Source organism: Erithacus rubecula, assembly GCF_903797595.1.
Source record: "Erithacus rubecula genome assembly, contig: SUPER_W_unloc_1, whole genome shotgun sequence".
Taxonomy (NCBI): Eukaryota; Metazoa; Chordata; class Aves; order Passeriformes; family Muscicapidae; genus Erithacus; species Erithacus rubecula.
This window is the reverse complement of record NW_027635709.1, coordinates 377,520-403,001: the sequence shown is the minus strand read 5'-3', so window position 1 is coordinate 403,001 and position 25,482 is coordinate 377,520. Positions and strand designations below refer to the sequence as shown.

Here is a 25,482-nt window from a genome sequence, read left to right as displayed (position 1 = left end):
ACTCAACCCCGAACAAGGGCCCTCGCAAGCAGCAGGGGAGCCAGAGGTTGAGATTGTCACTGAGTTTCTCTCGTACAAAAGTCTCCATAATCTGCAAAAATACATTGTAAGACGGAGCCGTGAGGCCTTTACAACTTGGTTATTCTGGGCCTGGGACCTTACGGGAACAGGTGTACAACTGGATGGTACTGAGGCCAGGAATTTGGGATCCTTGACCCAGGACTCCAGTGTGAATCCGGTATTTGTAAGGGAGACATTCCCCCTTCCCCTCTGGGAATGGCTTTTAATGAGTGTGAGAGAGAAGTTTTTACACAGAGAGAGAATGCAGGAGCACCACTGTAGAATGCGCTGGAAGACCCTTGAGGAAGGGATCCAGCAGCTGAGAGAGACAGCAGTATTAGAGGTACTCTTTGGGAGGGATGGACAGCATGACAATGACCCCAACAAGGGCAGGTGCACAGGGCAGATGTTGTGGAATTTGGCAACCCTGGGGCCATCTCAATGTACCACCTTCATTGCAAGGATTAATGCTGATAAACAACCAAGAGACAGTGGGTTCTGTTGCCAAGAAGCTCAGAAATTCTGAGAGTATGATCAATGGCCCAATGCAGACTTATATCACAGGCCCCAAACTTAGAGCCCAACACCCTCCAGCTAGGGAAAGATGCTACACCCCATGATCTGACCTGTGGTTCTTCCTGCGAGACCATGAGGAGGACATGGGAAAATGGGATGGGAAACCCACTTCTGTCCTGGCAGCACGGGTGCGTCAACTCAAGGAGGGAAATGCTAAACGAGGGAGCCACACTAAATTGAAGGTAGCCTCAACCTCCCATGACCAAAGTGCAGGGTATTATAGAAGGGAAGATGATCTGTCGGATGCCCTGGAAGGAACCTTCACTACGTATGCCCAGGAAAGAAATAATAACCAGGACGAGAGGGGCCCTTCCTCTAGCCAGGGAGAGGCATGGGATGACAGTCTATTGGATAGTGTGGGTGCGATGGCCTGGCACATCAGAGCAACAGAAACATGGAGTACTAGTGGATACTGGTTCACAGCGTACCATAATACCATCAGAACATGTGGGGGAAGAACCTCTTTCCATTGTTGCGGATATGGGGGGATGATATGAATTGACTCGGCTGGAAGCTGAAATTAGCCTGACAGGGAAGGGGTGGCAGAAACATCCAATTGTAACTGGCCCAGGGGCACCATGCATTCTAGGCATAGACTTCCTCAGGAATGGCTCCTACAAAGACCCAAAGGGGTTCAGGTGGGCTTTTGGAATAGCTGCTGTAGCGACAGAGAGTATTAAGCAGTTGAACATCTTGCCTGGACTGTCAAAAAACCCCTCTGCAGTAGGACTCCTGAAAGTGACTGAACAACAGGTGCCAATTGCCACCATGACAGTGCACCGCCGGCAGTACCAGACAAATCGAGATGCTGTGATCCCCATCCACAAAATGATCCGTGATCTAGAGAGCCAAGGGGTGGTCAGCAAGAGCCACTCACCCTTCAACAGTCCTATCTGGCCTGTGCAGAAATCTGATGGAGAATGGAGACTGACTGTGGACTATCGGGCATTGAATGAAGTGACTCCACCGCTGAGCGCTGCCGTGCCGGACATGCTGGAACTCCAGTACGAGCTGGAGTCCAAGGCAGCAAGGTGGTATGCCACCATTGACATTGCCAATGCATTTTTCTTCATTCCTTTGGCAGCAGAGTGCAGGCCTCAGTTTGCTTTCACCTGGAGAGGCGTGCAGTACACCTGGAACCGACTGCCCCAGGGGTGGAAACACAGCCCCACCATCTGCCATGGACTGATCCAGGCTGCACTGGAGAAGGGTGAAGCTCCAGAACATTTGCAGTACATCAATGACATCATTGTGTGGGGGAACACAGCAATGGAGGTGTTTGAGAAAGGAGAGAAGATCATCCAGATTTTGCGGGGAGCCAGTTTTGCCATGAAAAAGAGCAAAGTCAAAGGACCTGCTCGAGAGATCCAGTTCCTGGGAGTGAAGTGGCAGGATGGACGGCGCCAGATCCCCACTGAGGTCATCAATAAGATCACTGCAATGCCCCTACCAACAAGCAAGAAGGAGACACAAGCTTTTCTAGGTGCTATCGGCTTTTGGAGAATGCACATCCCTGAGTACAGCCAGATTGTGAGCCCTCTCTACCAGGTCACTCGCAAGAAGAGCGATTTCCATTGGGGCCCTGAACAACAGCAAGCCTTTGCCCAGATCAAACAGGAAATCGCTCATGCAGTGGCCCTTGGCCCAGTCAGGACAAGACCAGAGGTAAAGAATGTGCTTTACTCTGCAGCCGGGAACCATGGTCTGTCCTGGAGCCTTTGGCAGAAGGTGCCTGGTGAGACCCAAGGCCGACCCCTGGGATTCTGGAGCAGAAGCTACAAAGGATCTGAAGCCAACTACACTCCCACAGAGAAGGAAATCTTGGCTGCCTATGAGGGAGTTCAAGCTGCCTCAGAGGTGATTGGCACAGAAGCACAACTTCTCCTGGCACCCCGACTGCCAGTGCTGGGGTGGATGTTCAAAGGAAAGGTTCCCTCTACCCACCATTCCTAGTAATGAACTGTTATTTCTATTTCTCATATCTTTGCCTGAGAGCCCCTTAATTTAAAAATTATAATAATTTGGAGGGACAGGTTTTACATTCTCCATTTCAAAGGGAAGCTTCTGCTTTTATTGACAGATACCTGTCGTTCAAATCAGGACATTAGATTACACCATTAGAATGTTTTTCTTAATATTAATAATCCTACTTTTATATCGTCAGTTAGATTCAGGCTAGAGGTAGGAGAGTTGGTTTTTCAGTCCTAGGAAAAGTAACAAAAACCTTCAACCTTAGCAATTGTTGGGTCTGCGGATCGGCCAGGAGGATCTGAAGATTGGCCATGGGTGGCCAGCCCAGTTGAACCTAAATGGTGAGTCAGCACCCTGAGTCAAGTCCATAATGTTATAGGATTTTGGGATGAAGAAGGAAGTTCATGGCAACTTCATTCTTCTGAAGAAGGCATTTATTGTTTAAATAAACCAGGGGGTGTATACATGGAAAAAATATTTGTAACTGGACTTTACATTTGAATTTAGATTGTTGAACCCCCAACTCCCCTCTCTAGAATTATTTCAAATATCGAGGCAGATGGAATCAAATGCATGTTAAGCTCGCTAATAGTAGCTGGGTAAGGTGTTCGTACCATAATTTCTAAAGAGATTTTGAAGGCTGTAAAGCAGTGGGGAAGAGACGTTTTTTTACCACTTATTTTTAAGCTGCCCCTGAGATAATTCCACAAGTAGGACACATGTTGTTCATGACTATCAGTGGAAGTGGCAACACGGGAAGAGAACTTAAACTCTTTTTAATAATTTCTGGTCCAGATCTGACAAAACACATCTGGGATGTAACTGTAGGTGGAAACCTCATGTGGGATCTTGGAAATGTAAATATTGTGATTCTTATGGTAGGGCAACTACTGTTAGAGGACCATTAGGCCCAGGAAGCAAGCTGTATTTTGACCTACCAAATAATCATGAAAAATGGAAAAGCCCCTTTGCCAATGGAACCTGTGCTTTGAAAGGGCATTATTTGATTTGTGATGAACATGCTTATTGCAGGTTACCTCCAAACTGGTCAGGGATATATTGTACAGGGTATATTACACAATTGTTCTTTTTTTACTACCACAAGTTCAGGAAAATCAGTTAGGAATCAAAGTATATGATCTATTAGCAGAAGTTAGTGAAAAATTAAATGACTCAAATATCTATTTGCAAATAGATGACAACAGAAAAGTAGTAAAACATTAAAAAAATAAGAAAGCTCATGTACCAGTCCAAACATTAAATGCATGAGAAAAGATGGACGTTTTCATGGACTATGGGTTAAACCAAGGCTGTTTTTCCTCTTATGTGCTATAGTAACTCTAATCTTTTTACCATGCATGATAACTTGTCTAGTGCAGCTCATTCAGCATGTGATCAAGGGTATGCAAGTAGTAGCCATGCCTACTTATCCAGAAATGTCTACAAAAGGACAGAATTGAGGTCACTGCAAATAATCACAAAAAAAAAAAAAGAAAAAAAATTCAGGAAGAAGAAAAAAAAAAAAAGACAATTATTTACAAAATAAGAAGAGGGGGGGGGGGATTGAAAGGAATGAGTGAGATGTGTCTTTACAAACAAACTGTGGGCCTGCTGGAGATAAAGCCAGATACTGATAGGTGAAAAGCAATGGGGGGGGAACCACAAATTTCAGAGCAATTCCACTAATTGACATAGGCTGTTACTCAAGGCCATACTAATTTCCTGGACTTAGGGAAAAAGAACAGAGATACAAAGAAAAAGAATGGGGGAGGCACATTAGAAGGGGCTCTTAATTATTAGGTGATTTGGGAAGTGTACCTCTCAAGTACATCAGTCAGTGGGGAAAGAGAGAGAGAAATGAGACTGGGAAATTAGGATGAAAAGGAGGCTGCATCCTCCAGCAATTTGAGCAACCCCATGGGAAATGCCCCATGGCCTCTTCTTTTATTTGAATAAAGTTACAGGACTCCTCTGTCTCCTTTTTGGACACAAATATCTGACATAATGGATTAATTTTCCTGACAATACAATTGGCAATCTGAATGAGCTTTAACTTGTGACATAACTCCTGCCAAAATCCTGGAGAGCAGAAAATAAAGCCCACTTTTTAAAAGAAGCGCAAAAAACCCCGAGCTCCTAGTTCGAACTGTTCCTTTGACCAGTGAGAGGTACTGAACCATGAACGTTCACCCTGTTCCTAAACCCATCCCACCAAGGCCCAGGCTGCTTCCTAGGGTGTTAAGTCTTTGTCTCCGCACGGCCTGAGAGAGAGCTAAGGTAGGGCTGCCTGTCCCCGCAGATGCCCTTCCCAGTCGGGCTCCGCCGGTTCATCAACCCTACATAGAGCGACCCCAGTAACAGCTGCAGCCTTCCCTCAGAGCCGTCCGCGGAGCAGCCAGCAACCACCAGTACAGGGAAGACCCCTCACGGAGACGCACCATATGCCACCTCCCCTCAGCGCAGCTTTGAAGAGATTTAACCAACCCCTCCGGCTGCGCAGGCGCTTCGGGGGAGGGGTGAAGCCTCGGTCATATGCGTGCCAGGGTAGGCGGAAGGGCGGGCGAGGAGTGTGTCATGTGATGTTGCGTGACATCCCGTGGTGGGGGAGCGGCCGTGCGTGTGCGTGGGGAAGGAGGGGGAGCTAGGCAACTAGTCACGTGGCGGTGGTGAGCGCCTCTGCTGTTTTGTGAGCACATTGGGCAGGTATCGAGTAGGGGGGCCGGGGCTGCCTCCTGCTGGGAGGGGGGGATGGATGGATGGGAATGTGCGCGCACCTGTCCCCCTTCTTCACTGCCTGCCCCGTGCGCGCGGTGGCTGCGGTGAACTCGCGCGCCCAAGGGAGGTCTGGCGCCTCTTCCCATCTTGACGTTTTGGGGGCGGTTGTCGGACCCTCCGCGGTCTGAGGCCCTGGGACAAGCTCGCTGCCTAGGGCCGGTTCCTCATTGTGGTGTGAGCTTTTGTCCGGTGACGGGTGTCTGCTGGGACCGCCCCTCCCCGCTGGGCCTACTGCCCCTTCCCATCTGTGGGGGGGAATGAGGGTAGTAGCGTGAGGGGAGGTGGCTCTGCCCTACTTATGCTGGCGGCCGTCAGAGGGAAGCTTCGCTCTGCTCTAGATTGTCACCCTTCCCCCATTCCTTCAGGGGCGCGGTTAGGGGCCGTTGAGTAGGCTGCAGTTGCGGGTAGCTTCTGCCCCAGTCCGCGTTCGTGTGGGGAGGGGAAGGCCACCTGGTGGGTGTTGGGAGAGGTGGATTAATTTTTTGCGCCTTTCTATTCTGGAGAGGCGGTCTTGCACCCCTTTCTCCTTATTTTTCATCTCGTTACAGCTGGGGGGGGGGGGGGGCTCTCCAGAAGGATTTGTGCTTCTGGTTCCTTGGGCTTGTGGGTGTGAAAAAAGGGCGGGGAGTACAGTGGACCTTTCGAAGTGTATCTGGTGAAGGGAGGCGTCTTTAGGTCTTTCTAATCTCGAGTTGGGGCAAAGGAGGGCTGACAGCATAGGAAGGGAACAAGTGGGTGAATAACTATTGATTTGTGTTTTGTGTAGGGTGTTACTTTCACGTTTTATTTCTCTGTCTCCTTCCCCAGCGCTCCCTCACTGGTGCGGTAGGGCAGCTGTGTCACGGTCACAGCTACAGAATTCACTGATGGTAGCATATTGGCAGCAACACTAGGTTCCTCGAGGACATGACAATGAATGAACTGTTATTTCTGTTAACCATTTCTACTTAGTCTTTCCTCACCCCTAACTATGTGTGCTTGTTGAGAATTGCAGGTCAGTGCAGGGCTTTGTTATTGGACTGGCTTTTTTCATTTAAAAACAAAAAGAAAGCTCTTCTGTGTCTGCTATTGTTGCTGAAGAAAATTATAGCAGAAAAGTGAGCTGGTAGAAACCCTTCTGCAAGAAACTGGGTGTAGAAAGGGACCTGGTGCACCTTTGAGCTTGGTGCATGGACATGCAGAGCTCCCTTGGTTACCTTCAAAGGAACATGTGGTCTAGTGGAACAGAAACTTTCGGTTTGGTGTGGAGCTATGTAAGGGGACGCTCATACTGACCAGCCTGCTTTGTTTCTAGCTACCAAGCAGTAATCTGTTTTTAGTAATCTCAATTTAAGTGAATACTGAATATTTATAATCTAGCAGCAGATCAAGGTGTGATAGTCTCTGGGGTAGTGGTGGTGCCTGATAAAATGGAGGGACTATTCTTGTCTGAGAGCAGCTGTTTTCAAGAACAGAAATTACAGCTGGATGTGAGGGAAGGAGAAAGGAGGGGAAGTAGCATTTGCCATTGAAACAGGGCCCTTCACAACAAATCGTAGCAATTCAGCCTTCTGAGGCTTTGCTTTTTTAGTATTTACTAGGGTCTTTTAGTAATTCCCTCAATATTGATACCTTGGCCTGATCTTTTTGTTGTGGTTTGATCTAACTTGTTTGAAGAATATATTTTTAACCTTACACTAGGTAACTTGAAAGCAAGCAAGGCTAAATTATTTCATAGCATTAATGATTTTTGGGAGTCCTGGAAGGTTACACTGAGAAACTGGATTAACTAATGTGAATCAGTTTTGTGGAAAATAAGGCAACTGTGTTTATAATCTCATCAATTTAAAGGAGGTAGGTAGGAGTGGGAATGGGGCAAACTGTTCTAGTTGGAGTTTTATCAGTATGTTGATTTTTTTTTTTTTTAAGTGTTTATAGTAATAAAAACAATGGCATGGAAATTCAGAAATTTAGACTGTTTCACTTGCATTGTTTTGGCCAGTCCTCAAAAAAACTCCTGGTGCCATGAATTGCAAAAGGATTTGACAATTTAGGAGGACTTTGGAGTTACAGACTCAGCACTAAAATCTAAGGAAGCTAAGGGAAAACCCAACCAAAAAATCTTGTGTTACCAGGAGCGTGTGTACAGTTTTTAGTTGGTTTTTTTTTTTTTTTTTTTTTTTTTTTTTTTTTTTTTTTGGTGGTTTGTTGTTTTTTTTGTTGGTTTTTTTTTTTTTTATTTTTAGTTTTTAAAATTTTTAAGCTACCTTTATAGAAATTAGGAGCAGATTTTTGGTGTTTTACATTTCTTTCTTGGATTTCTATGTGATGCTTTCCTCATAGAATGCCATTTCTTGGTATGTTTTACATTTGTTGGTGTCCCCCTTGTGATACTGATTGTAGCAGAATAGTATGCTGATTAATAGTGCTTGAGAAATTTATGTATCATGGACTGTTAGTATACCGTTAATAATTGTCATTCATAGTATTACTGATGACAGTAATATTTACTTGCAATTTCAGTGATGTTTAGTACTAATACTTGAATAGGTACTTCATGAAAGACTAGGAATACAAACTAATATATTTTAATAATTTTTTAAATTTATCTTTGTCTCTTATTTGGTTACAGCACATGAGCAGGACTCTGAAGACCTGTTTTCTGTGCCTGGCTTTGCAAAAGCTTCATATGATCTTGGTAAAAGACAAGCCAAGTGACTTATCCCCTTTGTAAGATGACAGATTAAAGAAACTTAGTGTTGTATTTGTATCCTTCAAAATTATTGAATGGAAGGTGCTAGAGGAAATGTGTTGTTATTCTTCCTGAGCTTTTTGTTGAATTTATAGTTGGTTTTTTTTTCTAATACAGTCTGCTTGTTCGTAGCCCATTATGTCCTCTGCTTCTCAGAGACCTAGTTTTGACTTGTACTGTTTTTCATATAACTTTCCTATTCAGGTTATGCTCATTAAAGTGATCACCAGGATGAAAGGTTGTGAAGTAGCTCCTTTACAATTGCCTCAGATTCATATTTTACTAAAATAATACAGAGGGTTTCTCTGTTTTTCTCTGACGTGAAAGTCCATACTCTTTAATTTTGGTCATCCAAATTGGGAGTTTGTTGGAACTATCCATCTGCCTGGGGCTCCTGCAGGCTGTTTCAGGTGTGGTACCCTTGGCTATTTTCTTCCCACTACTTTGCAATGCTGCAGAGTAAACAGTGACTAAAGACAGAGTAGCAGTGATACAGTCTGATGCCTAAGATCTCATGGCTTGCTCATCTTGCTTTTACTATAGCATGATTATTTTGCTGAGCATATTGTTTTATTTGTGTTCCCTTTAGACTAAAGCTTGGAAGATAGCTTATGTGAACAACTTTGCTCAGCTCCCTTGGAGTTGTTTTTACTTCTACTTCTCTTGAATTTTTGGTTTTTTTGTTCAGCTGTCTTTGTGAAAGCTGCAAGACACTGGCTTCTTTTGAAGGTAAAATTGCCAAGCTTTTTTCCTCTCCCTCCCCGGCTTCTTAAATCAGTCTTCCAATAGATGAGCTTGGAGGAGTTCTTAACCGGGATGTGTGCAGCATTTTGCATTAAAAATGATGAAGTGTTTTCCGTATTGAGAGATCTTTGATCTTTCTCAACACTTAAAGTTTGCTCAAAGTAATATTTATATTGTAAACTTTATGGTTGGGGTGGGGTTTTTTTGCTTTATTGCACAGGAACCACTGGTTATTACAGATCTGCAAAAGATGCAGATTCAGTGGAATTTGTGTTACAGGATCATTCACTATTTGAATCCAAAGTTAAATGGAGAAAACAAACACTTGATTAACCTCCAAATTTAAATTATTAAGTTGTACTTTTTTTAACCTGGTTTAATGGAGGGGGAAGGACCCATCTTAATCTGTCATGTAGCCTTATGGTTGAAGGTGTAAAATTTAAATTCAATAGCCATGATGATATTCCTAAACATTTTTAATGGTTAGCTGTAGAGAGAGGAAGTTTTTCTGCAATTTTATTCTGTGTGGTATAGGCTTCATCTAGAACATTTCAGTTGTATTTCTTATGACTAAAATACTGTTCTTGGAAGTAGGATGAGCAAAGAAAATAATTTGTTGTTTTCAACTGTGTTTATTTTGTTAAGTGTTTTGAGGATGAGGGATATAATAATATAGAATGAAGCATATGGCTTCTGAAAACCCTTTCGTTTCCTCTATTTGGTTTCAAGTGTTAACTGAATTGTGTTTTTTTATCATAAACCACTTGTGTCCACTGCTTCTGGTCATGTCACTTGGAACTGTTAGGTTGTTATAGTAGTTTCTGCTGTTTCATCTGTTGGGCCAGGGGGGAGGGTTGGTGTCTGGTCGGAGACAAAGACACGACACTCATAGTTCACTGTATCAAGACTTAGGCTTCTTTATTCTTTTGTGAGCATTCTTAAATAGGGTGCTTGATCTTTCCCGGGCTCACACAGGTGATTGCTTATAATTTCTGTCATTCAATTTCTTGGCCAATGATACATCAGCACTTAAGGTCCAATAGATGAGCTGGGATTTTTACCCAGGTACCTGCCTGCTTATCAGACTGGCTGGGTTTCAGATTGCATCTTCTAGAAAAGCTGGAATATTCACTGCCACAATTCCCCATTTTTCAGTTAAAATTTAAAAATTTAAAAATTTGTTATTGAATTTTATAAGCTTAGTATTCTAAGTTATTGATGTGCTTGATGTATCATTGGAGCTGTGCTGTTTTTATTTAGAAAACTGTTAACATCATAATTTTTAGCTTGACATGTTATAGGTTCAATGCTTAGTAACTACAATTTTACAATTCAACATTAAAGAAAAATCATTTAGTTTCAAAACCATTAACATTTTAAAAAACAAGAAACCATTTAAATTAAAACAATTTCAAAAAAGAACATACATATTTCCTTTATTGCTTACTGGCCTTTGTTTGTTTTATTTAAAAACGATAAACTATTTGTCCTGGTTTGAAGGACAGGTGTCTGCCACTAAAGGCAGAAGTTTTCCTTTGGAATAGAGACTTTGGTTCCACTTCCCCCAAGTATTATAATTGTTTGAATCAAGGACTCTGAGGCAGAGATAAGGGGGTGGGAGTAACAGCTCTTTTACTAATATATCTAACTGTACAAGCAGAAAACAACAGCAGTTGTTAAAATTACCAACAAAGCAGAACAGATAACTCGGTTCCAGTCCTTTCTCAAGCTGTAGGCACACTCTCTCTGTGCTCGGTCCCGGTGCTGCAGCTGGAACAAAGCCCGGAGCTGCTGAGGGCAGGCGGGAGCGGAGGCAGGAGGGGGCGGCAGCGGCCACGCCGGTCTCGGGTGGGAACGGGCTGGAGCGGCGGCTCCTCGCTCACCGTGTGTGTCCGGGGGATCAGCTGTGTCCGCAGAGGCAGGAGGCTGGAACGGGGCAGATGCAGGGCAGGTGATCACAGAGGGTCTGGCTCTCCTGTGTTTCACAGCGTGGGATGGAGACGGAGCATCCTCCTCTGAGCTCACTGGAAACATGAGTCGTCATGTCCCCCCCCCCCGATCCCCTTCCCAAGCACAAGAGGCCCCCCCGGAAGCCGCTCCCACCTACCCCTTTTGTCTGGAGTCGTCAAAGATCCTGAGTGTAACCCGGCCAGCTCCATTGGCATGAGAATGGGAAATATTTTTTAAATTGACAGAGTAATTGAAAACCATTAAACCCTCGACATTATCCACCCTGAATTTTTTCTATGCCAACATGCTACAGCATATTAAAACTTTTAAATCATATACATAGATGCAGTTACAGGCACAGTATCATAGACATTTCACCCTAGAACAAGGTCCCCTTGGGGTATGCATCAGGTCTCCATCCTTTTGCATCACCCACCAAGTGCAATCTGGTCCTTGAGCGAAAACCACTCCACGAACAGGATTGTCTTTACTGGAAGCAGAGTTCACCCAGACAGTTTTTCCTAACATGCCTCTCAGGTGTACCACTGGAACCTTATCTCCATCTGGTGCTCCCAAGGGCTCAGATTGGGCAGGGCCTGCTCGGTTAGTGGAACCTCGGGTATTCACTAACCATGTGGCCTTTGGTAGATTGATCTCCCAGTTCTTGAAAGTCCCCCCACCAAGTGCCTTTAAGGAGGTTTTAAGCAGACCATTGCACCATTCGACTTTCCCAGCCGCTGGTGCATGGTAGGGAATATGGTACACCCACTCAATGCCATGTTCTTTAGCCCAGGTGTTTATAAGGCTATTTTTGAAATGAGTCCCATTGTCTGACTCAATTCTTTCAGGGGTGCCATGCCTCCAGAGGACTTGTTTCTCAAGGCCCAGGATGGTGTTCCGAGCAGTGGCGTGGGGCACAGCGTAGGTCTTCAACCATCTGGAGGTGGCTTCCACCATGGTCACGAGGTAGCACTTGCCTTGTTGGGTGTGAGGCAGTGTGATATAGTCAATCTGCCAGGCCTCTCCATACGTATATGTAGACCACCGCCCCCCATACCAGAGGGGCTTCACGTGCTTCGCTGGCTGTTGTTCAGGGCAGCAGTGGAAATCGTTCTTCTTGCAGGTGACCACGTAGAGAGGGATCACAGTCTGGCTGTTCTCAGAGATGTGCATTCTCAAAAGCCTATGGCACCTAGAAAAGCTTGTGTTTCCTTCTTGCTTGTTGGTGGAGACATTGCAGTGATCTTATTGATGACCTCAGTGCGGATCTGGCGCCGTCCATCCTGCCACTTCACTCCCAGGAACTGGATCTCTCGAGCAGGTCCTTTGACTTTTCTCTTTTTAATGGCGAAACCGGCTCCCAGCAAAATCTGGATGATCTTCTCTCCTTTCTCAAATACCTCCACTGCCATGTTCCCCCACACAATGATGTCATCAATGTACTGCAAATGTTCTGGAGCTTCACCCTTTTCCAGTGCAGCCTGGATCAGCCCATATCAGAGGATGGGCCTGTGTTTCCACCCCTGGGGCAGTCGGTTGCAGGTGTACTGCACGCCTCTCCAGGTGAAAGCAAACTGAGGCCTGCACTCTGATGCCAAAGGAATGGAGAAGAATGCATTGGCAATGTCAATGGTGGGATACCACCTTGCTGCCTTGGACTCCAGCTCGTACTGGAGTTCCAGCATGTCCGGCACGGCAGCGCTCAGCGGTGGAGTCACTTCATTCAATGCCCGATAGTCCACAGTCAGTCTCCATTCTCCATCAGATTTCTGCACGGGCCAAATGGGACTGTTGAAGGGTGAGTGGCTCTTGCTGACCACCCCTTGGCTCTCTAGATCACGGATCATCTTGTGGATGGGGATCAGAGCATCTCGATTTGTCTGGTGCTGCCGGCGGTGCACTGTCATGGTGGCAATTGGCACCTGTTGCTCAGTCACTTTCAGGAGTCCTACTGCAGAGGGGTTTTCTGACAGTCCAGGCAAGGTGTTCAACTGCTTAATGCTCTCTGTCGCTACAGCAGCTATTCCAAAAGCCCACACGAACCCCTTTGGGTCTTTGTAGTAGCCATTCCTGAGGAAGTCTATGCCTAGAATGCACGGTGCCCCTGGGCCAGTTACAATTGGATGTTTCTGCCACCCCTTCCCTGTGTAGGCTAATCTCAGCTTCCAGCAAAGTGAATTCCTGTGATCCCCCTGTCACCCCAACAATGGAAACAGGTACCTTCCCCACATGTTCTGATGGTATCAGGGTGCATTGTGAACCAGTATCAACTAGCACTTTATGTTTCTGTGGCTTTGATGTGCCAGGCCATCGCACCCACACTATCCAATAGATCCTGTCATCTCATGCCTCTCCCTGGCTAGAGGCAGGGCCCCTCTAGCCCTGGTTATTATTTCTTTCCTGGGCATACATATTGGAGGTTCCTTCCAGGGGATCTGACAGAACATCCTCCTTGCTGTAATACCCTGCACCTTGCTTGTGGGAGGTTGAGGCTACCTTTATTTTAGTGCGGCTCCCTCGGTTAGCATTTCCCTCCCTGAGCTGACGCACCCGTGCTGCCAGGACAGAAGTGGGTTTCCCATCCCATTTTCCCATGTCTTCCCCATGGTCTCGCAGGAAGAACCACAGGTCAGTTCGTGAGGTGTACCCTCTCTCCCTAGCTGGGGGAATGTTGGGTTCTAGATTTGGGGCCTGTGACTCACAGTGGTGCCACACTGATCTTCTTTATCTCCTCTCTCATCTCCTCCCTCATATCTGTCATCCTTTCTTGGGCCTCCTGGAGGTCCCTGACTACGGCAGAGACATTGGCCTGCATTGGGCCATTCATCATGCTCTCAAAATTTCTGAGTTTGTTGGCAACAGAACACACTGTCTCTGGGTGGTTATCGGCATTAATCATTGCTATGTAGGTGGTATATTGAGATGGCCCCAGTGTTGCCAAATTCCACAACATCTGCCCTGTGCACCTGCCCTTGTTGGGGTCATTGTCATGCTGTCCATCCCTCCCAAAGAGTACCTCTAATACTGCTGTCTCTCTCAGCTGTTGGATCCCTTCCTCAAGGGTCTTCCAGCGCATCCTACGGTGGTGCTCCTGCATTCTCTCTCTGTGGACAAACTTCTCTCTCACACTCATTAAAAGCCGGTCCCAGAGGGAAAGGTGCCTTGCTCACTTATGAATATCCGGTCCACACCTGAATCCTGGGCCAAGGATCCCAAATTCCTGGCCTCAGTTCCATCCAGTTGTACACCTGTTCCCGTAAGGTCCCAGACCCGGAGTAACCAAGTTGTAAAAAACTCACAGCCCCGCTGTGCAATGTCTTTATGCAGGTTACAGAGACTATCGTATGAGAGGGACTCGGTGACAATCTCAACCTCTGGCTCCCTTGCTGGTTGTGCGGACGTTCCTTGCTGATCCCCATTATCTAGGTGTCTGGTTTTCATTTTAGATTTTCTAGTTTTCACAGGGGCAACTACTGCTGGCTTTGACTGCTCCTCTGGCTCAGCTGGAACCTGGACAGATGTAACATATACGGGTTCCACTGCAGCACCATCTGACTCTCCCTCTTTAAGGCGAGTGTTTCTCACCAGCTGGGGAAAAGTGCTCCTTCTACATCTGGCTTTACTCCTTCAACATCTGACCTATATCCTTCACTAGAGCCCCCACCCACTCTGGGTGGTTCATTTCTGTGGTGGGCTGTGGGGCAGCATCAGGCTCTGGGGCGGGATCCCTAGTCCCTGGGGCAGGGGCAGACTCTGGGGCAGCACCTCTATTTCCTGGGGTAGGAATCAGAATTGTTATCCAAGCCAATATTCCCTTGTTTCTGAATGCTAAGTAGAACAGGCCTATCAGCAGCACCAGCCACTGATTAATAACACTGGCAATTAAAACAGATCTGAAATCCTTGAAAACTGGTGGGATAGCCTCAAAAAACTGCTTGATGGGTTGGGAGAAAATTTCCCTTGCATTCATAACCTCACAGTAAGTACCATTACTGAAATAACCCCAGAAACATGCAGTTATAGTACGATAGCTCCGGATCCATGTGGCCACTTCCCACAAAAAATTAAAAAAACATGAATTCCTGACATAATGAAACAAATCGGCAATAGCTACAGTAACTTTGTTGAGGGGGCCCATATTCAAATAAGGGCTAGCAAATGGGAGAGAGATATCTGTGACCACATGGAACCCAAACCAGATTAAACCGGACAAGCTGTTGCTACTTAAGAGAGCTGTTAATCCTGTTTTAACTCTCCACTCAGTGCCCTCTGTCCCACGTCTGGATCCCAAATCTGTCTTGGTTTGAAAGGACAGGTGTCTGCCAGTAAGGGCAGAAGTTTTCCTTTCAAATAGAGACTTTAATTCCACTCCTCCCAAGTATTATAATTGTTTGAATCAAGGACTCTGAGGCAGAGATAGGGGGGTGGGAATAACAGCTCTTTTACTAATATATCTAACTGTACAAGCAGAAAACAACAGCAGTTGTTAAAATTACCAACAAAACAGAACAGATAACTCAGTTCCAGTCCTTTCTCAAGCTGCAGGCACACTCTCTCTGTGCTCGGTCTCGGTGCTGCAGACAGAGCAAAGCCTGGCAGCTGCCGAGGGCAGGCGGGAGCAGAGGCAGGAGGGGGCGGCAGCGGCCACGCCGGTCTCGGGTGGGAACGGGCTGGAGCGGCGGCTCCTCGCTCACCGTGTGTGTCCGGGTGATCAGCTGTGTCTGCAGAGGCAGGAGGCTGGAACGGGGCAGATGCAGGGCAGGTGATCACAGAGGGTCTGGCTCTCCTGTGTTCCACAGCGGGGGCTGCAGACGGGGCGTCCTGCTCCGAGCTCGCTGGAAACACAAGTTCTCCCTGGAAGCACAAGTAGCCCCTCCAGAAGCTGCTCCCACCCACCCCTTTTGTCTGGAGTCATCAGAGATCCTGGGTGTAACCCGGCCAGCTCCATTGGCATGATAATGGGAAAAATTCTTTAAATTGACACAGTTATAGAAAAACACTCAATCCCTAACACCTTCTTAAGAGAACAGCATTCTTCCCCCAATCTTCTCCTCTGCAGGAGCTCATTCTTACAGGAACTGGCAGAGTAGATGGGGTTTGTACGTTGGCTGGCTTCTATTCCAGTCTTTGCCCTGGAGATAGCATGGTAGTAGAAGGGCTCTGGTGAACCTTCTCCTCTTCCTATGTAGCCTCTAACCCAGTTTTCAGAACTTTAAGTTCATAGAGCACATCTGGGCTTTGAGCATCAGCAATGGGAGGAGGAGATGTAACTCCAAAGGCGGCAGTTCCCAGGCCCAGCTCCTACCATCCCAGTGGGATCTTAGAATACTGGCACATCTAATGCCTGCAACCCCCCTCTGAACAGCGAGAAGAGAGAAGGGAGAAAGAGAAAAAGAAAGAGAAAAAGGAGTCTTGCTTTTGTCTTAACAAAAACAAATAACTTGGCAAGGTTTGGAGAGCTAGTGAGAGATTAAGGCTATCTCTGCCCTGGTTTTATCTTCTACTGCTCATGCCGGCCTTCCCCGCCCCTCTCTCTTTCCCCACAGCGGCGCTTTCAATGCTGTCCCTTGCTCCCCCTCCACTGCTGCTACTGTACTGTGGTGGCCCTGGCAAGGGCGAGCTCCACTCTAGCAGCTCGCTCTGGGAGCGGGATGGGAGGAGGGGGGGCTCACAGACAGCTGCCCATGTGGAGGAGCCTGGGGGCAAGACCCATTCCTCACCTCCCTCTCTCCGTCTCTCTTGACCTACCTGCCGGGGTCATGGTTGTTGCCCTGCAGTCGGGGCTGCAGTGGGCCAGGAGCCTCCCCCCTCCATGCCGGCAGCTCTGCGCAACTGCGCCCAGCACACCCCCAGTCACTGCACACAGTGACAGCCCCTCACTGCCCGTGGCTCTCTCTTGTGCCTCACTGCCCACGGCTCCCGCTGCCACTGGTCTCTGCTGTCTGCAGTTCCTGCTGCTAGCGGCCCCACTCTTCTGAACCCCCCTGTCCATGAGCGTGGTCTGCACCAATCAGTGGCCCTCCCCGCTGGTGGCCTCACACACAGCGGTGGCCACTGCTCCACTCCTGGGCTGTCCGATCTTCAGCTGGGCTGGTGGCACTGGGCGCTACTACACTTAGCAATTCTGGCCCGCTGCTGCCCAGGTGGACCTGTCTCAGCCGCACACCTTGGAGGTCTCTGGTTCCCCACGATCGCAGGCAACTGCTAAACACAGTCGTCACTGGCAGCTCTGCACAAGCGGGCCTGTGGCGCCAGGTTTTAGTGCTTCCAACTGCCTCTGGCATCTCCAGTCGGGTTGGCACCACCAAGAGTCACCATGCCAAGTGCCCTGAGCTGCCGTAACCCATGTGGAGCAGCCCCCATTTGTGGGCCAGTGCTTGCCTGTCGGCAGTGCCGTGCACAACCATGCCTAGTGCACCCTGCAGCTCCCGCCCCCCAACTGGGTCAGCAGACCAGAGGTCACCATGCCGGGCCCCTGCTTGACATTGACCACGTGGTGCTCCTGAGGTCCTGCGGCTACTCCACTCCACTTTACCGCTCCCACTGCCAGTGGCCCCACCCCATGCCCCAGTATGAGCATGGTCCCTGCTTGGGGAAAGTCTGTACAACCCTTTGTCCGCGGTCTCTGCTTGCCGCTGCCCACACAGGCTCTTGCGTCACCCCCCACCCTCCCCCCAGTCTGATAACTGCACAATTGGGTACCCTCTGATACACATGGTTCCCTCCAAGCAGTGGCCTTCCCACCACTGGTGCCGTCTCCACGCAAATGGGTATCCCCCAGTCTGGAAACCTTTCTACCGGGTCAGCCCCGCTGGGCTCTACTGCTTGGCATCCCTGAATCACTGCGGGCAGTGAGCCTGTGCGTGACAGAGCTTTATTGCACTTAGCACTACCGAATACTGTCTGCATGAATCTGCCTTCATTTGTAGTACCCGCCGCTGGCTTTTTCCTATTGCTCTATCACACGCATCCCACCACCCGTGGGGTCCCTGCTTTCCTCCACCACACGTCCCACCGTCCACAGGTTCCCACTTTCCTCTACTATGCGTCCCGCCTTATATGTCCAACCATCCAATATCCTGTAAGCTCCAGCGATCCAGGACCGGATGCCGTGTGCTACTACTTGCCTGGAGCTGGCATTTGCACACCCACATTACGGACATATAATCTGGCCAAAGCAATTATGAGGATCTTCTAAGTTTCACACTCACCCTAAGCAGTTCCCAGAACTACCCCACTCACACTGCAAGCATACTCTTGGCTCTCACACGTGCAAATACTCACAGTTCTCTAGATCTGCAGTTTTTCAGGGGCTTTTTCTCTTCTTCCCCTTCTTTCATTATTCAGTCTTTGTTGTCTCCCGGGTGTCAACCTACAATCACTGATGGTCCCAGGAAAGGTCATTTGAGCCACCAAATTTAGCAGGGGCGCACCATTCATCCAAAATCTAGGGCTACAGGGACAAGGTTATAGATCCTGGACTAACCCCCATTTGTGAGAAACAACGCTCACTTATGGAATTTCAAAAGTTTTTTAAACCTTGACAAAACTACAACAAAAGACTGAATAAGGAGAAAGAGCAGCGCTGGGAGTCCCCGTGACTAGCAGCCATATGCTCATTTGCAAAATGGATGCAACTGCTTTTATACCTTTAGCCCCTCCCAAAGTCTTGTTGGTCAATTATTTCTCTGCCATTCATTGGTGAATATTACTTTCTTATATCTTGATTGGAGGTCAGGTGTTGTTATGCTGTGCCTTCTAGTAACAAGCCAAGCCTCCTGAAATGCCTGATTACCAAGGCTATTACAAGGGGATGGGGAAAGAGGACTATGGGAGGATATATTACAATGACATAATTATACATCCACAGAACTTAACATACACACAATATTCATCCTTTAACTGTGAGATCCAACCATCGCATTACTCATCTATAACATCTGGCCACTCCCAGCAATCTTCTTTTATTGGTAAAACATGAAAGCGTACCGATAATATGTTTTCTTTCTCCTCTGATGTTTTGTCAGTGATGCAGATCTACTCCTGGCTATCAATATTCTTCATATTTGCCGGAGAAAACTAAGATGAGACAGAAATCCTCCCAGGATCCATAAGCTCTGGTTTGGTGGTGTTGGCTTGGGACATTACAGACACTGAGTAATCAACACTACTTCTGAGCAACATCTGACTCTTGGAAACTTTTTCCCTTTCAAGCAGTAATAAAGGTGGTGAAATGCTTTAGACAACAGGTACAGACACGTTTGTTTTGCTCCATTCTTTTTTTCTCATGCTTATATCATGGTACTGCATAGCAGTAAAATCTACACTTATTGTATACGTACAGTAGTCATGCCATCATGAAGCAGTATCCTGCAGTCTTTTCCCAGCCCTGTCATTGTGCGAAATCCTGAGTAACTTTGTGATTAGAGTATTGTGGTTTAGGAATGGTATTCTTCAATTTAGTGCTCCCACTAAAACCATGCTGCTGCTTGCTCTCCCCTCATTTTCCCCCCTCCCCCCTGTGGATTACTGTAGAGGAGAATTGGAGGCAGGAAAGGTAAAGATCAAGGGCTGAGATAAGAACAATTTACTGGAAACAGCAATGGGATAAGAAAATTAGCAGTAACAGCAGCAATATTAATAACAAAAGTGTACAAAAGAGAGAGTGATTGACATGCAAAATGCTCACTCTGACTACTCCCTCTGGCTTGGAACCTGTGTTACCCAAGGGGTAAGAATAAAAAGGAATAAGGAAGACTCTTCTGTTGAGTCACAAAGTTGAGAGTAGACCCCCTTGTTAAACTGAGCCCCAGAGTTGACAGACAGTTTAGACCCAAAGGTTTTAACAGCACTTAATTGATAGCTTAAGTTAAACAATTTAACTAAGGATTAGTGTAGAATTTGCTATAGCAGAACAGTAACCCACCAGCCAATTTACCTACAAATCTAAAGTACTTGAGAATGTATGAGAGCAACATTCCTAGTCCATTGGCTATAGCATATTCACACTCACACAGACCTAATAATATGTACAAGGTATATATGTATGAAAAATTCCCTTCAAAATCAGTGACATACATTGGATGCCTTTGCATCTTCTCAGTGGGTGAAGGGTTGAGCCTTGAGGAGTGGGGGGTATCAACCTGGGATCTGTCTTTGGCATTCAGTGATCCTCCAAGTATAGGAAACTTGAGAGTTTGCTGGCTCTGAGAGGCCCCACTCAGAGGGAAGTTGCTGGTCACAGTCTGCTGTGATCCAGGAGAGCTCAAAGGGTCTCACTTTGGACTGCTGTTTATAGGGCTTCAAGAGAGTGGGCTTTAGTCATAGTAATTTTCCATCCTGTCCACAATTTCGGGCCGTAACTTTATTTCAAAGTTCAATAACAGAAATGTTAGTCCACTTGAATGGTTATTCAGGCAGGAAAAATAAGTTTCCAATGCTGTTTGTTAAAAAGCAGGAGCTCATTAAACAGCACCAGTTTCTGGGAGCAGACAGTGTTTCTGATAAGCTCAAGAGAAACTCAGCCCAGGTGCTGCTGTCAAGGCCAAGGCCTAATGAACATTTCTCAGATTATAGTGTAGCCTGAGGGTGGAGAGGGGATGCATCACCACACTATAACTAGTATAGTGCACTATCTTTGAAGCAATTATTTTTAAAAATAATTATTAAGTAGAGATTGATATTACCCATAACAATGACTGTGGGCAAATCTCTTGCTCAACCTCAAGGAATAACCATGGGGGGCATCCTCACTCAAGGAAGGAATCTCCACACATACTCCAAGAAAGGATATGTTAGAAGACCCTGCCATTAAAAAGCAGGACTGGGCTTTTATACTAGTGTTTGACTGTCAGTTGTGTTTCTGAGCCAGCTGTGTCAGCTCAGCAACTTTAGATAAGTTATCAGTACTATCACTTGTTGGTTCCTTTATCTCAGGTACTTTACCAGGTCTGCCATATTTTCACCTCACTATCAGGATATTTAACTTTGGGACTGATGAGTTAGACTGGTTTCAGCATTTCTTCAACACCAAAAAGCTGCATGACATCCCTCCCTCTTCTCCATTCACCAGTCATAGCTTTGCAAATAGGGTACTGTTCAAGTTGTTTTGCCCCCACTCCAGGCAGAGCATCCTGCTACATCCCCATCTTATTAGTGATATCCCACTTAATGCTCAAAATAGTAGTTACTATGGTAATTAGAAGGCAGTTGCTAACTGCCCTCCTCCTTCCTGTTGCTTTGTTACTTTAAAGTGATGCCTTAAGTAGGTGTGGTAAGGTGTGAAACTGCGGCCCAGTGTGGTGAAGGTATGTCCATGACAGGGGGGTGCAATGTTGCCCTGGTCAGTGCACTGTTGCAGTGCATTGATGGTGGTGGAGCAGGGCCCTTCAGCTGCTTCTCGTTCTTGGGCTGGGCTAAATGTTGTGTCTACTGCCAATTGTGCTTTAAGATGACTGTGTTACATCTGAAATGAATTCTAATGTGCCCATATTGGCTTCATGGAGACCATCAATCTGGGGGTGTTTCCACAGTTACCATCACTGGTTTACTTCTTCAGACCTGTTGCCAAATTGTGCTGCTCATGAGTTGCAGTCAGCAAGATGAGGATATTCTTTAAAGATCTTGTTATATTCAGGTTGTTTGGGCCATTTTCACAGCAGACTGATCTTCCTGTGCTGCTTCATCCCCTCAGGAGTGTTCCAAATATTTGTGTGCATGTATTTTTCCTTAAAGTACCCTTTCATCCTGAAAATCAAACATGGATTAAACAACAAATTGAGACCTAGTGGAGTCAACATATCTTAAATCACAGTGTGCTAACTCCAGACTATCACAGGTGTGAAAAATGGAATAACACCACAGATTTTTTTAAAAAAAGTTTAATAGGGAATAAAATAAGAGACAAAAGTCAAGTGCTGGGGTGCTCCTGGCAAACATCCAAAGAACACACCAGTAGTCCCCAATAGCATTATCTTTATATTGTTACATTACTGAGGTACATACATATTCATACAGTCCATACATTATTCAGACATTCTTGTGAACTGTTTGATGTTATGGGAAATCTTCTGTTTGGTTTCTTCATATTCTGTCTTATCTGCATGACATCTTATGTGTCAAGTTAATATATTTTATTCCTTTTGTGTCTCCATCCTGTTGTTTTATGTCTTCTGATAAGGATTTAGTATGTCCTTTTTAAATTTAGCATGGCATTTTTAAATGGTCTTCCGGTGCTCTGGTTTGTGTCACAGTTATCTTATCACTTGGAGAATTCAGTCAGCGGAGAAGGGGGGTAACATGATTGCCTTACATCATTTGGTTTGGTTACATAGAGGTATTTTAACACCCAGTGTTTAGTTAAGGCCTATAATATCATATATTTGCCACACTACTATTTCTATAAGGTATGCAATACATACTTAAACTGGTAGATTGTGTTATACTAACAAACAGCTAAATAAAGGTATATATGATACTATATCTAAATACTTATGATCAATGCAGAAACTAATACCTAAATGCAAAAGCCAATATTATATTGCAGTCCTTTTTAAACAATTCCTCCCCTTTTTCTTTCTTAGTGTATTTGACTTGAGCTACTACTTTTGAATTTCTAAATTTTTGGCATACCGATACTTTTCATAGATTTTGCATGCTTTTTTTCGGCTTTTGTCATTTTTTTTCCTTCTTAATACTGGAATGTTTTGTTTTTTCCCTACATTTTCTAGTTCCGGATTGGTGGATACTGTCATCACTCGCATATTCTGAACCACATAGGTAATTAATCGGATTAGGCATGGGATTAAACATGGAAGGAAAATCAGACTCATTATTCCACAAAGTACTACGTTTCCCACTTTTTTCCACCAGGTTAATTAAAATAAATTTTTTAACCATTCTTTATTCATTATAGATTCTCATTTCTGGACTGGTACATAAGCTATTTTTCTGGATGTTTTTCAATATATCCAAAACTGCATCCCTATTATCACCAATTTGTAAACAACAATTGGATGTGTTAAATTTTCTGCAAACCCCTCCTTTTTTTTTTTTGCTAATAAATAGTCTAGTGCTATCTGATTTTGGTATGCAGCAGCTCTTGTTTGTCTTTGTTGACTATTAATCCATGGCCCCAACTGTTCCATTGGTTATGATTTCTAAAACTTCTTGGAGTCTTATGATGTGATTTAGCATATAAATTGGGGTTCAATACCCCCAACTCCCATCTTGTGTTCAGGTAACTGGACTATATGTCTGTATTATTCGTTCAGGAGGCCAGTCCTTATTACCTCACTTTTGGTGTTCTCCAATTTCTCCAAGTAGTTCTCTTTTATTTCTCTTTAAGGCATTGTATACTGGTATTTCCAGATTATCACTGTCTTGGCTTGGTAACAGGAAGAATCGTGGTTGTATAATTCCTTAGGTGCAACTCCCTTTCCATAGCGGAGGAAGATTTGGATAAGCTCTTCTCCCACATATCCAAAATAAGCTATCTGGTGTCTTCCAGTACTCCATCCCTTTGATTATTCATGTGTTCTCAAAATTTAGATATTTTAGGGATCTCATAATAAGGGTTTTCCCCAGAGTTATTACACAGGATTTTTTTTTTTTTTTTTTAATATTTACACTTCTTTTTCTTCTCCTGGGTTCAATATTGTGTTGGTTTTTTCAGGGATCTTCCATGTAAAAGTTCCATTAAACACATTATGTCTTTTACAGGAGGTTTGTCCTACATTGTCTGTGAACTCTTTTCCCATATGCCAGAGGCACTTTTTTCCTAGTATTTCTGAACTTAATATATACCCTTTGGGTCAGTGTTCTCCTTTCATGTTGATCTGGTTCAATTTGAGAAGTTAAACCGGGCTGCTACCTTTCCATGGCCACTCTTCAGACATTAACGCTCCCCCGCAAACCCAGCAATTGGTGACATTTAATTCTTTACTGATTCTTTCTCCCAGATCTTTAAACATTTTTTTTTAACTTTGGGATTTTTATCACATTTTCTAGTTGTTGTTTGATTCCGAAGGCAGCTTCGCCTTAAGTGTCCAATTTCTTTGCAATAGTGACAGATTGGGCCCCGGATTGTTCGGGGTTGAGTGCTTTTCTGTTACTGTGTCAATTGTAAGAATTTTTCCCATTATCATGCCAATGGAGCTGGCCGGGCTACACCCAGGGTCCCTGATGGGTCCAGACAAAGGGGTGGGTGGGGACGGCCCCCGGAGGGGCCTCTGAGGCTTCCAGGAGGGCACTCACGTTTCCTGCGAGCTGGGAGGAGGACGCCTGGGATCGTTCAGCCACGCTGCCGAGCACAGCAGAGCCAGACCCTCTGCGATCACCTGCCCTGCATCTGCCCCGTTCCAGCCTCCTGCCTCTGCCTCAGCTGATCCCCCGGACACACACGGTGAGCGAGGAGCCGCCGCCCTCGGTGAGGGTGAGCCCGTTCCCGCCCGGGACCGGCGTGGCCGCTGCTGCCCCTCCCCCCTCCCTCCTGCCTTCGTTCCCGTCTGCCCTCTGGCAAATCCGGGCTCTGGACTAAGTACAGAGACAGCGTGCTTGCATCTAAAGGGACTGACACCGAGTTATCTATTTCGTTCTGTTAGCAATTTTAACTGTTATTGTTTTCTGTTTGTATAGTTAGATATATTAGTAAAAGAGCTCTTATTCCCACCCCCCCTTATCTCTGCCTCAGAGTCCTTGATTCAAACAATCGTAATACTTGGGGGAGGGGAGTGGAACCAAAGTCTCTATTCCAAAAAGGGAAACTTCTGCCCCTACTGGCAGACACCTGTCCTTTCAAACCAGGACAGATTTTGGCGCCCAGACGTGGAGCAGAGGGCACTGAGTTGAGAGTTAAGACAGGAATAACAGCTCTCTTAACTGGCAATATGTTGTCTGGTTTAATCTGGTTTGTGTTCCATGTGGTCACAGCCATCTCCCTCCCATTTGTAAGCCCTTTTTTGAATTTGGGCACCCTCACCAAGGTTGCTGTGGCTATTGTCCAATTAGTTTGGTGGATTGATTATGTCAGGAATTTGGGATCCTTGGCCCAGGATTCAGGTGTGGACCAGATATTCATAAGTGAGCAAGGCACCTTTCCCTCTGGGACCGGCTTTTAATGAGTGTGAGAGAGAAGTTTGTCCACAGAGAGAGAATGCAGGAGCACCACCGTAGGATGCGCTGGAAGACCCTTGAGGAAGGGATCCAACAGCTGAGAGAGACAGCAGTATTAGAGGTACTCTTTGGGAGGTATGGACAGCATGACAATGACCCTGACAAGGTCAAGTGCACAGGGCAGATGTTATGGAATCTGGCAACCTTGGGTCCATCTCAATATACCACCTACATAGCAATGATTAATGCCGATAACAGTCCAGAGACAGTGTGTTCTGTTGCCAACAAACTCAGAAATTTCGAGAGCATGATGAATGGCCCAATGCAGGCTAATGTCTCTGCCGTGGCCAGGGACCTCCAACAGGTTGAAGATAAAATTAAGGATATGAGGGAGGAGATGATAGAGAGAATTGAGGAGGTGAGGAAGATCAGCGTAGCAGCAGTACGAGTCACAGGCCCCCAAGTCAGAGCTTCACGTCCCCCAGCAAGGGAGAGAGGGTACACCTCACAAGCTGACCTGTGGTTCTTCCTGCGAGACCATGGGGAAGACATGGGAAAATGGG

At 46.0% G+C, this 25,482-nt stretch overlaps 1 protein-coding gene across 4 annotated transcripts in view; it reads left to right on the top strand.

Annotated features, from left to right (window-relative positions):
• The first annotated feature begins 5,222 nt into the window (after positions 1 to 5,222).
• Positions 5,223 to 25,482, top strand: part of LOC306814073 (ubiquitin-associated protein 2-like) — a 185,728-nt gene continuing 165,468 nt past the window's right edge. For 3 of the 4 annotated variants that reach the window (XM_079329785.1, XM_079329784.1, XM_079329782.1), the window contains exon 1: positions 5,294 to 5,310. The gene's annotated coding sequence lies outside the window, so the exon portion shown is untranslated. Of the gene's footprint in view, positions 5,274 to 5,293; positions 5,311 to 25,482 lie in introns of those variants that run through there. The other variant, XM_079329786.1, reaches the window with a different exon arrangement.